Below are 13,146 nucleotides of genomic sequence, written 5' to 3' on the forward strand. Positions count from 1 at the left end.
GCGGCAGCCGTGCGCTTATCGCCGGAGTTTTTGTGGATCCCGCCAGAGGGTGAGTATAGAACTATTTTTTATTTTAATTATTTTTTTTTAACAGGGATATGGTGCCCACACTGCTGTATACTACGTGGGCTGTGTTACATACCGCGTGGCTCTGTGCTGTATACTACATATGCAGTGTTATATACTATGTGGGCTGTGTGATATACTGCGTGGGCTGTGCTATATATTACGTGGCCACTGTTATATACTGTGTGGGCAGTGTTATATGCGACGTGACTGGGCAATATACTATGTGGATGGGCAATATACTACGTAGCTGGGCAATATACTACGTCGCTGGCCAATCTACTACGTGACTGGGCAATATACTACGTGGGCTGTGCAATATATTACGTGTTTGTGCTGTATGCTACGTCGCTGTGCAATATACTACGTGGCTGGGCAATATACTACGTGGCTGGGCAATATACTACGTGGCTGTGCAATATACTACGTGGCTGTGCAATATACTACGTGACTGGGCAATATACTACGTGGCTGGGCAATACACTACGTGGCTGGGCAATATACTACGTGGCTGGGCAATAACTACGTGGCTGTGCAATATACTACGTGGCTGTGCAATATACTACGTAGCTGGGCAATATACTACGTAGCTGGGCAATATACTATGTGGCTGGGCAATATACTACGTGACTGGGCCATATACTACGTGGCTGGGCAATATACTATGTAGCTGGGCAATATACTATGTGACTGGGCAATATACTACGTGGGCTGTGCAATATACTACGTGGACATGCATATTCTAGAATATCTGATGCATTAGAATCGGGCCACCATCTAGTTGTATATAACCCTCATCAAGTTCAGTAAAGTTCCCATGTTTGAACAGAAGTTTTCTTTACTAATCTGAGGAACTCGTGGTCTTGTCCAGTCAATACTATCAGCCTGCACGGGCACAAGGCCCTCACAACACTAAACCCAGCCAGGACCCACAATTGTCTGTAACATGCCGGGGTGTTAGACACATGACACTCGCCTGCGGCTACCACCTTGAGCATCATTACAGCTGTCTGACTTTGCCCTGAAGATAGATCATTAATCTCAAAGTCATGGGCACCCCTTTAACACCTTAAGGACCAAAGCACTTTGTAGGTTAATGACCAGGCCTATATTTTGAATTCTTACCACTGTCACTTTATGAGGTAATAACTCTGGAATGCTTCAACGGATCTCACCGATTTTGAGAATGTTTTTTCGTGACGTATTGTAATGCATGATAGTGGTAAAATTTCTTCAATATGAAAAAAAAAATTGTAAATTTGGCAAAAATTTTGAAAATTTTGTCAGTATTTTACAAAATAGTTAATAAATAACATTTCCCATATGTTTACTTTACATCACCACAATTTTTGAAACGTTATTTTTTTTTTATTAGGAAGTTAGAAGGGTTAAAAGTTGACTCGCGTTTTTTCATTTTTCCAAGAAAATTTACAAAATCATTTTTTTAGGGACCACATCACATTTGAAGATTGACTGACCGATGACAGCGATCTGGGTGCGGTGACTGCGGTCCCTGCACCTCTTCCCGTGCCTGTCAGCTGTCTGTGACATGCAGTGACAGTTTAAATGCATGATGGACATAACCTGTCCTGGTGCGGGAAATGACACCCTGCCATGACGGGCTAATCCATCAGTGGACGTTAAGGGGTTAAAATCTCTCCAATATTTGAGCACGCATTTGGAGACATGCAACAAAGAATGGAAGTCTATTCACCAAATAGTGTAGTACAATTTTGTACTTAAAAAAAGGTCACAACTAATTAAACTGTATTTGTAATTTTTTCTTTACTCAGGTTCACAGGGGAACAATTTGAAAAAAATTTCTGTTGAGTTAGGTTTTTGAGCTGATTTATACTAAAATTGGCATGCTGATTCCAAAAATTTAGTCAGTTTTTTTCTAGCACGTCAAGTTTTTCCTCCACAACTTACCTGCCAGAGAAGCACAATTGCACTGATATCTGTAATAAGACTTGTTATCTGATTACAATTCGACTCATATAGAGCTACGTGGCAACTTGTAAGAGTAGTCACAACTTTGTCATGCCTATTTCTTATATATTTCATTTTTTGTTCATATTTGTACTATTTAAAAAAACAAAAACACTTTTTAGGTACAGTAGTTTACATAGTTTTGAGAAGACAAAAATGCTATAGTTCAAAAACTTGACGTGATAGAGAAAAACTGAGATCATTTCTGGATTCAGCATCCAAAAATTAGTTAAGAACAGTTGTCTGACCTAACTCTTAAAAAATTGTGTTCCCCGTCTAAGAGCAGTGATTTGACCCAACTACATCTCAACTCTGCTATAGAGAAAATGATGAAAACCATGTATGTTCTCAAACACCTCTAGATATTTATATTAGTTTAGTAGTCCATATGATTTAAAAGAAATACGGAAAAAAACGCAAAACAAAAAACAGTTATGAGTAATTTTTCTTACTCAAACAGCTCTATAGGCTATAATAGGTACAAGTTCTATCCATGAAAAACACTGCTAGAACTCAAGCGTAAAAAAACCCTGATGTCTGAATGAGGACTTAATTTCCTCCTTTTTCTTGATCCTATTTTATTTCCTATATTACAATCAAAACTTAAAAATATATAAATAAATCTCGGTTTATGGCAACAGCTCAGCCGTTTCCCCATTCTCCTCTTTACACATTTGTGTGTGGCTCTAAACATCTGTCTGCAGCAGGAGCCTCTCCCCTTTGTTATGTCTGCAGTGGCACAAAAGACAGCAAGGTTTGAGTTTATCTCCAAACATTTGTTCTCTACAGATTTCCCCAGAAAATTAACATATATATTTTTTCCCTTGGGGCTGTGGGCATGGTGGTGGTGTGTTTCTCGTACAGCATTTTTCAGATTTCTAGTATTAGTTTATAGGGTAATAATAATTACACTACAGTGCAAATATGCAAGCAGAGTGTTTTTTTATTTGGTATTTATTTGGTTCCCAAACTGCTTCCTCTTAAATCAGTCAACAAGTCTTTGCTACCTTGTCTGAAATCAGTATAATGTAGGGGCAGAAACTACGGCCACATTCACACTAGCAGTATTTGGTCAGTATTTTACCTCAGAATTTGTAAGCTAAAACCAGGAGTGGGTGATAAATGCAGAAGTGGTGCAGATGTTTCTATTATAATTTTCCTCTGACTGTTCCACTCCTGATTTTGGCTACAAATACTGATGTAAAATACTGAACAAATACTGACCGTGTACACATGGCCTACAGTGATATATCACTTACTGTGGTGCTTGTTACAGTTTTGATAAAATCACACTTTTATCTCTGAATACTGAGCTCTCTATAACCCCGCCCACACCACTGATCGGCAGATTTCTGTGTACACTGTGCTCAGGCAGAAAGCTGTCAATCAGTGGTGAGGGTGGGGTTATTCAGAGCTCATAAATATGGGGGACTAGTGATAATCTCCTGTTGATAAACCAGTGATATTATCAAAACTACAGCAAGCAGCCCAGTAAGTGACACATCGCTAGAATCAGGGTCTCTATCCCTACATTATACTGCTCTCAGATCAGGTGGCAAAAAACAGTGACAAATTTTTCTTAACATTTCAGCATTCTCTAAGTATATAATCTTTTTTTTATATACTTCTCTTTAGAAAATAAACTCCTTGAGAAAGCCACCAGGCCAAACGTGCGTTGGAGTCACACGGACTATTGGTATATAGTTTCATATATCTTTTCACTCCATTTCCCTTTTGTCTTTTTAGACATATAATGCATGTTTGCAATATTTACTTATATATGAGGTTGTAATTATGTCCTTGTACCCACTACAATAATTGTGCTGTGGTTTTGCATATTTTGTCATTTCGTTTCCCTCTTTTTATGTTATTTATATTGTAATATTACCAATAAAAGTTCTATATTTTATAGTCTTCCTCATTTTGGTTTATTCACTAAGTTTGAGTAGGTCGTACCACCTTATATGACGTGCGCCAAAATAAATTAACATATGAAGGGCTTGTTGAAAAAAAAATGTAAATGAATGAAGTCTTCTAGAGGTCAAAATATTGATATTGATGGGTATCTCTGAGGTAGGTCACCCCCCATGATAACCTACAGGGGTGATGTAAAACTCCTGGAAACATTAGTATTAATCATTCAGCAAACATAAAAAAAGGTTCCAATGCACCTCTGTAGATGAGGGTATATGATTCGAAGAATATCACAGCTTACCCCAGGTACCTAGACAGAATGAAAAAGCAATAAATTACAGCTAGGGGAGGTAGAGCACAAAGGGTTACTGATGGATTCTGCAGACTGTAAGAATGATTGCTTGCTGAGGGATAGCCTTAAAGCTGGCAGGTCGCTAATTTTCCTGTCACAGGAGCACTATATCCGCTGACTCACTCAGCGAAACAGTCATTGATGAGGCCATCAATAAGAAGCGTCGTACAGTATAAGATGATCAGCGAGATGGAGAGTTACTGATCGAAGCATTGATGTCATCATCAAATATGGCAGCATAAACATAGTTTAATTGACAGTTCGGACCAGCAGCATCGTTGCTCCCTTAGCCCGAATCGTGTGTTCTCCCATGCAGCTATATGGGGCAGTTTTGTCTCTGGCCGGGATCAGAAGCTAACTCTCCAACCCAGCAATCCAGCCAGCTAAGGACAGGCGCAGACGACGGTATTTGTGGTCCAACTGCGATCTAACAAAACACTGGATCGCGTTCTGAACAATGTTATTCTATGTGGGCGTGCACAGGTCCGAGGAAAAAATAGCAGCATGAACGCTTTGCATCCGTAAATCTGACTGCACTCAGCCATGCTAGTCAATGGGGCCGACAAAAAAATCAGACTGCACTCGGATAAAATCCGAGTGTGGTCTGATATTCGTGGGCTGACAAGAGGAGAACATGAAGATATTTTTTTCCCCATCTTCTCCACATCCGAGAGAACTAAATCACACTCAGATCAGAGTGTGATTTAGGCCGGGATCACACATGCGAGAAACACGTCCGTGTCTCGCATGTGAAATCCAAGCTCTGGCGCTGGCACTCCAGAGCGGAGCGTGCGGCCGCATAGCAACACATGGAGCCGCACGCTCCGCTCCCAAGTGCCGGAGCCAGAGCTTGGATTTCACATGCGAGACACGGACGTGTTTCTCGCATGTGTGATCCCGGCCTAACATAATGAACCTAGCCTAAAAAGAGCTTGTTAGCATTGAGCATGTTCGGCCTCCGCTGCTAGAGAGGAAATAGCAGCAAACATTAAAATTAAAAATCGCTCCGTACTTGAGAACGGAGAAGAATTTTAATAACATGTACTTCCTTTTACAAGTACTTTGCAATTTTAAAGAATATGATAATAACCCTTTAAATAACAGTTCTAGTTTAAATAAAAAAAAAAAAAGGATTTTAGTTGTTGCTGGGTGATTATTTTGGGCACATTTTTCGGCCATGGTCACACTTTGCAAATTTGTTACATTCATTGCATGAAATATTTTGTTTAAAAAATGTAAATGGGAAAAAGAAACCCAGATTCAACAAAGCATTAGGCTATGTGCCCACATTGCAGAAATGCTGCGGAAATGTCCGCAGCATTTCCGCAACTCCCTGCCGAGGGTAAAATGCATGCGGAATTCGCGTGCGTTTTCCCGCAAAACACAAGCGTTTTTAGATTGCAGAATGCTTGCGTTTTCCAAGCGATTTGAAGCATCAGTTGGAAAAGTGATTGACAGGTTGGTCACATGTGTCGAGCATAGCGCCTGACAAGTCCGACCAACTTTTTATTATTGATGCTGCCTATGCACCATCAATAGTAAAAGATAGAATGTTAAAAATAATTTAAAAAAATAAAAAATATGGTTAATCTCACCTTCCGACGGCCCCCGATCTCCTCAGCGGCACTCCCGGTACGTTCCGTTCCCAGGGATGCTTTGCGCAAAGGACCTTTGTGACGTCACGGTCGCGTGACCGCTACGTCATCCCAGGTGATTCGCGCAATGCATCTCTGGGAACGGAAGCCGCCGCGTGCACCGCTGAGAGCCGGGAGGACTCCGGGGGCCATCAGAAGGTAAGTATATCACTATTTTTTATTTTAATTCTTTTCTTTACAGGGATATTGTACCTAGGGCCTGGAGGAGAGTCTCCTCTCCTCCAGATCCTGGGTACCATCCGCACATGAAGCGCTCACTTTACGCTTGGCGGGCATAGCCGCATGGGTAAAGTGAGCATTTCAATGCAATCCTATGGCAGCGGAATCGCCGCGATTCCGCAGAAATAATGAACATGCTGCGGATTTTACCGCTATGCGATTCCGCAGTGGAAAATGCGCAGCATGGGCACAGCACCTGCAGAATCACATAGAATTGCATGGGAATGTGTTTTTAAACAATTTTTAAGCATTTCTGCTGTGGCAAAAAATGCGGCGGAAACGCATAAAGAAACGCAACGTGGGCACACAGCCTTAATACCAGAATTCTGGTGTAAAAGCTTTGAAAAGTCTCCACTTTTTGTTCAATGCCAGGGTGTGCAAGCATATGGGAACTTTTGGCTTTTTCACGGAATTTTCACACGACTATGATAAAGTGGTTGGAGTTGAATTTGGGTGGGGGCATGAGGGGGCAGGGATATTTCTCACTCGGCAAATTCATTACAATCTGCGGCGTTCCTTATGCCACAAATTGTACGCCAGTTTTTGTGGTGAGGCACATAAAGAGGTGTAAACCACTTCCTGCCTCGCCTATATTAGGTGCTTCGCACTCCTCTCCGCTCCCTCCTCTAGGATGTTGTGAAAAATGCGGATCTTGATGAATTGAGGCCAGAATCATTTTTATTTTTGTATAAAATTGGTGTTTATTACGTAAAAGTCATAAAGCATAAAATAAATAGCTGCTGGATACTATGCAACAATTATACAACAAAGAACCACATCAAATTGAAAATAACACGCTATTATTAAAGCAGTATCAGCCTTATGTATAAATGTGTTCACTCGGTTAATTCAAGACAGTAACAGTAGAAACAAGATCAGAAGTAATAGTTGAACATCCATGTGTCAGATGCTGCAGACAGTCGCCCTGCATCTGGCTGCAGAAGGTCTCTGCGTTTGGCATTATAGACGACTCAATAATCCTTCTGACTCTTTGACCCTGCGGCTGTAATTGACACACCTGGACCTGGGTGCTTATAAATCCCCAGTCTGCTGTAGAGAGTTGCCGGTGATATTTACATTTTTCTCTTGTGAAGGTTTGGAGCTATAGCAGTCGGCTAACTTCCTCTCTGGAGCTGTTTGAGGACATTTGGTGTTACCTCTCTGAGTCTGCTCAAGCTAAGTTCATTTCCTTTGTCTGTTTTTCTTTTTGTCTTTAGTTTACAGTGGGGACTGACCAGGACACATCCCACCCCATCCCTATCCAGAGCTTAGCTCTAGGAAGACACAGGGCTTAGGTTTCCTGCTGGTAAGGCAGATAGGGTGTTATTAGATCTGCCTAAGGGTCTCCACTCACCCTTCTCTAGTGTCTGGGCTTCCTTCCCCTCATCCCTTCATGTTGCACTTAGTCTTTCCCACACGGTGCGTAACACCATGATATCACGCTTTCTATGTGTGACCTGGAAACACAGTCATGATTGAGCCTAAGGGTATGTTCACACTTAAGCCCTAATTCTTTAAGACTGCGTTGTGCACACAAGTCTTAGTGAATGAGACCACTGAAGTAATAAATCATTAAGAATCAAATTCTAGGTAATATATTAGTTGCACCTTATAACTTGCATGTACCGCCATCAGAAATGTGCTCAAGTCATGAACTAGAGTATATTTCTGAAATTACGGCATCAAAATGGTGTAAATGCTCATGAATTATATTGACTGGCTTAGCCTCACCCCATTCCGTGCATTTTTCATTTATTTTATTGAAGCAGGCCGAGACTGGCATGTAAGCGCCAAAATGTAGAATTATGTGAAAAAAAGTCAACATTTGAAAAAAATTTTAAGCTAGAAAATGTGCGAAAGTACTATCATGTGGATTTTGATACAGAATCTGTACATTTTCTGTGCAAAATCCATTTGAGAAATCTTTTTCAATGGGAAATCTACTTTGGCATTCATACCGATCTCGATAAGTGACATGCGGTTTGTGGGAACATCCAAAGTGGATATGGTCCATCAAACGGGGCTAAACCACGAGTGGAGCAATAAGGGCTCGCTCACACCAGCGTATAACACGGCAGAGTGCTATGCGATATTTAGCGGTATATTTTGCTAATTGACTGGGGCCCTACCTTCTATGTTTTTTTTCTTTTAAGCTCTAATCCTGGAAAGCTCAAAGGAAAATACAAGCAATTTCTCTTACTAATAAAGAATTTTTTTCTTTAGTGCAAAGAGCTATAAATCAAGTGAGAATGCAAGTGGTTTATAAGAGCAAACACGATATCCGGAGTGTGTACTCTTAGCGTGTTACATCTTATTTGGAATTGGATTTTATGTCTTATTTTTTGCTCACTTGTGTAATGTGTTTGATGTTTTCCCCACCGTGTGATCATGGCATCATGTAGTTTCTGTTACAGATTGTGTGAAGTCATGCTTTTTACTTTGGTATTCAATATTTATTGATTTATTTCCTGTAAAGTATTACTAAGAAGACAAGCTATCAGATGGGAAAGAGCGTTTATCCTGACATCACTATAAAAGATTTAAGGGCCATAAAAGTATCGCGTTTAACTGTTTTTCACCTGGTTTAAAGGATGGAATTGAGGTTCTACAGCTAAATCAACAAAACCACGTATCCCTTTAACAATCACCATGGCCGATCCATCCGGCTACACCTCTTTGTACAGTTGTCCGATTTCATAGGCCATGTATATGTGTAAGGCCGGGTTCACACTGCGTTACAGCAGCCCGTTCAACACATACTTTACACGGGCTGCTGGAACGCAAGTGCAGACTTTGGCACATCGCTAGCGCAGATAGAGCATCTGCCAGCTCTATCTGCGCTAGCAGTGACGGATCCGGAAACGCTGCAGCCCACGTCTCAGGGCCCGTCACTCAATGATGGCACATCGCTAGCGCACGCCCATTGTGGGCATGCGCTAGCGATGCGTCCAACATTGGAGTCTATGGCGGCGTTAGAGGACTACGTTACACCGAGGTGTAACGTAGTCCGTCTAACGGACTGCCATAGTGCAATGTGAACCCAGACTAAGAGAAGCACAATGATCGGGTCAATTATTCGGCCTTTGCATCTAAGCAAAAATATTTCAATTCACTTTTCAGGAAAATGTTTAAAAAGACCTATTGTTTCATTTTGGTTTTTGTGTTGAATGTATTTGTATTTTTTAAACATTTTTACCATTGTTTTTTTTCCACATCACAATCTTTATTAAAAAATCAATATAAGAAATCTTGCAATTTTCACACTGGCCACTGGAAATTTCTTATACTGTGACCTCTGGTTCAGGGAAAATTGACATATACATTAACAGTAGAGTTGAGCGACCTTGACCTTTTTAGAGTCGAGCCGGGTTTCGCGAAACCCGACTATCTCAAAAGTCGGGTCGAGTGAAATCGGCCGATTATGACGTAAAGTCGGGATCGACCGAAACACGAAACCCAATGCAAGTCAATGGGGCAGCATAGTCGGCAGTGAGTGGGGGCCAGGAAAACACCTAGAGTGCCCATTTTAATGTCAAAACCATCCATTCTTCTTAATGAAGCTTGTCAAGCGTAATTTACCTTATAATAATTGGAAGGCATTTGAAATTGGGGGTCATTTGGCTAAAGTTGTGGTGGGTAGGGCTGGTTCAAGTAATTAGTGGGCCCAGGAAATCTGGACCACGTCACGGCAGTGGAGCAGGGAGAGGTAAGTATTTCAACTTTGCAAGTGCTGTGAACCTGAGCAAGCAGGGGGGGCCCACTCGTTGGCATTGGCACTGGCACAGGGCCCCTCAAAGTACAGCGGTGTGTTTGCACGGCGGGGGCGCCTCCCACCGGCAGCAACACTTTTGCGTACTATGAGAGGCCCTGTGCCAGTGACGTCGCCAACTAGTATTCCTCCCCCCACCTGATGAAGGAACCTGCACTTTCATCTGCACCTTCCTCTTTGTCCCCGTGTAAGGTGGTATGGTATGCGGGAAGAGCAACCTGACTTTCAGCAGGGTCACAATGTTGTTGTGTAGCGTGCACGGGGAATGTTGTGTTATGGGTCAATGTACCAGCAGACTCATCTATCACTGGCTGGGCAATGGGCATGATGAGGAGGAAACACAGATATAGGCCCAAAGAATAAAGTTGGCTAAATGCAGTTCAAAATTGGTAACACAGGAATAACCAGGGGGCATTGCAGTGGAGGACAACTGGAATGAGAGGCTGACACAGAGAGTAGGCCCAAATCAGTAAGTAGTCGAAATGCAGTTCAAAATTGGCAACCGTAGTAAACAGGCGGCACAGCTTTGTTCAGTGGAGGAGAACAGCAAGGAGTGGCAGACACCGATAGTAGGCCCCAACCCAACTAGTAGGCCAAATGCAGTCTAACATTAACAACTACTTAACGAGCGCCTGAAAACGGAATTTCAGGACAGGAAACCAGGAGAACAGCAAGGAGCGGCAGACACTGTTAGTAGGCCCCAAACCAACTAGTACGCCAAATGCAGTTGTTCCATTTAACCACAATTTAACGAGAGCCTGAAGATAGAAGCTCAGGAAAGGCAACCTGGAGAACACCTTGGAGTGGAACACACCATCTCTCTCCACCCCATACCCATTTTGTAGGCCTAATGCAGTGTAGTTTTCTACAACTACTAAACGAGAGTCGGAAGACCGAAGCAATGGCAAGGAAACCTGGGGAACACCTTGGAGTGTAACACACCATCTCTCTCCACCCGATACCCATTTTGTAGGCCTAATGCAGTGTAGTTTTCTACAACTACTAAACGAGAGCATGAAGATCGAAGCAATGGCGAGGAAACCTGGAGAACACCTTGGAGTGTAACACACCATCTCTCTCCACCCCATAGCCAATTTGGAGGCCTAATGCAGTGTAGTTTCCAACAACTACTAAACGAGAGCATTAAGATCGAAGCTCTGGAAAGGCAACCTGGAGAACACCTTGGAGTGTAACACACCATCTCTCTCCACCCGATACCCATTTTGTAGGCCTAATGCAATGTAGTTTTCTACAACTACTGAACGAGAGTCGGAAGACCGAAGCAATGGCAAGGAAACCTGGGGAACACCTTGGAGTGTAACACACCATCTCTCTCCACCCGATACCCATTTTGTAGGCCTAATGCAGTGTAGTTTTCTACAACTACTAAACGAGAGCATGAAGATCGAAGCAATGGCGAGGAAACCTGGAGAACACCTTGAAGTGTAACACACCATCTCTCTCCACCCCATAGCCAATTTGGAGGCCTAATGCAGTGTAGTTTCCAACAACTACTAAACGAGAGCATTAAGGTCGAAGCTCTGGAAAGGCAACCTGGAGAACACCTTGGAGTGTAACACACCATCTCTCTCCACCCGATACCCATTTTGTAGGCCTAATGCAGTGTAGTTTTCTACAACTACTGAACGAGAGTCTGAAGACCGAAGCAATGGCAAGGAAACCTGGGGAACACCTTGGAGTGTAACACACCATCTCTCTCCACCCGATACCCATTTTGTAGGCCTAATGCAGTTTAGTTTTCTACAACTACTAAACGAGAGTCGGAAGACCGAAGCAATGGCAAGGAAACCTGGGGAACACCTTGGAGTGTAACACACCATCTCTCTCCACCCGATACCCATTTTGTAGGCCTAATGCAGTGTAGTTTTGTACAACTACTAAACGAGAGTCTGAAGACCGAAGCAATGGCAAGGAAACCTGGGGAACACCTTGGAGTGTAACACACCATCTCTCTCCACCCGATACCCATTTTGTAGGCCTAATGCAGTGTAGTTTTGTACAACTACTAACCAAGAGTCGGAAGACCGAAGCAATGGCAAGGAAACCTGGGGAACACCTTGGAGTGTAACACACCATCTCTCTCCACCCGATACCCATTTTGTAGGCCTAATGCAGTGTAGTTTTGTACAACTACTGAACGAGAGTCGGAAGACCGAAGCAATGGCAAGGAAACCTGGGGAACACCTTGGAGTGTAACGCACCATCTCTCTCCACCCCATACCCAATTTGTAGGCCTAATGCAGCCTACTTTACGACAACTACTAAACGAGAGCATGAAGATCGAAGCTCAGGAAAGGCAACCTGGGGAACACATTGGAGTGTAACACACCCTCTCTCTACACCACGGAAGGGCTGATTCTTAGGAAGGAAGGCTGTCGGAAAGAAGCAGGGCGCGTCCGAGGGTGATTATATTCTTATTAGGTATATACTCACCCTCGGACGCGCCTGCTTCTTTATTTGTAATGAATGTTTATTTGCCATGTGGTTTTGACTTACTCTATTTTTTTGGTAAATAATGATTTTATTATTTTCATTGTTTTGCATCTTCTTGACAATTATATAAAGAAGACGCGACAGGACAACACTCGGTGGATGCCATATCTGTGTTTTAAATTGAAAAAAACTTTCAGTTAACTACTTGCAGGAGAAAGTTATTGTAGCTGGTGGCCATTTTTAGTACTGTACCAGATTTTTGTTGTATGTGTTTGTTTTTAATGTTAAAATGTCTGCATTTGATATCTCTCCAGTATTTTCTTTTTTATAAGCAAAATACTTATTTTTATATTTTCTGATGTTGGTTTAAGGGTACACGGGCAGCAGTAGACAGGTCAGTGGAGGCCTAGTGGAAGGAGGGACCGCTACACAGGCTTTGAAGCCCTAACATAATAAATTGGGCTGGCTGTAGGCAATTTAAAATTGGTTCCAGGGGAACACGGGCGGCAGTAGACAGGTCAGTGGAGGCCTAGTGGAAGGAGGGACCGCAGACAGGCTTCGAAGCCCTAACATAATAAATTGGGCTGGCTGTAGGCAATTTAAAATTGGTTCCAGGGGAACACGGGCAGCAGTGGCCTGGTCAGTGTAGTAGTAGTGGAAAGAACGGGCCGCAGACAGGCTTCGAAGGCCTAACATAACAAAAATTGGGATGTAGGCAATTTACAATT

The sequence above is a fragment of the Ranitomeya imitator genome, chromosome 5 (genome assembly GCF_032444005.1).
Source record: "Ranitomeya imitator isolate aRanImi1 chromosome 5, aRanImi1.pri, whole genome shotgun sequence".
NCBI classification, from domain to species: domain Eukaryota; kingdom Metazoa; phylum Chordata; class Amphibia; order Anura; family Dendrobatidae; genus Ranitomeya; species Ranitomeya imitator.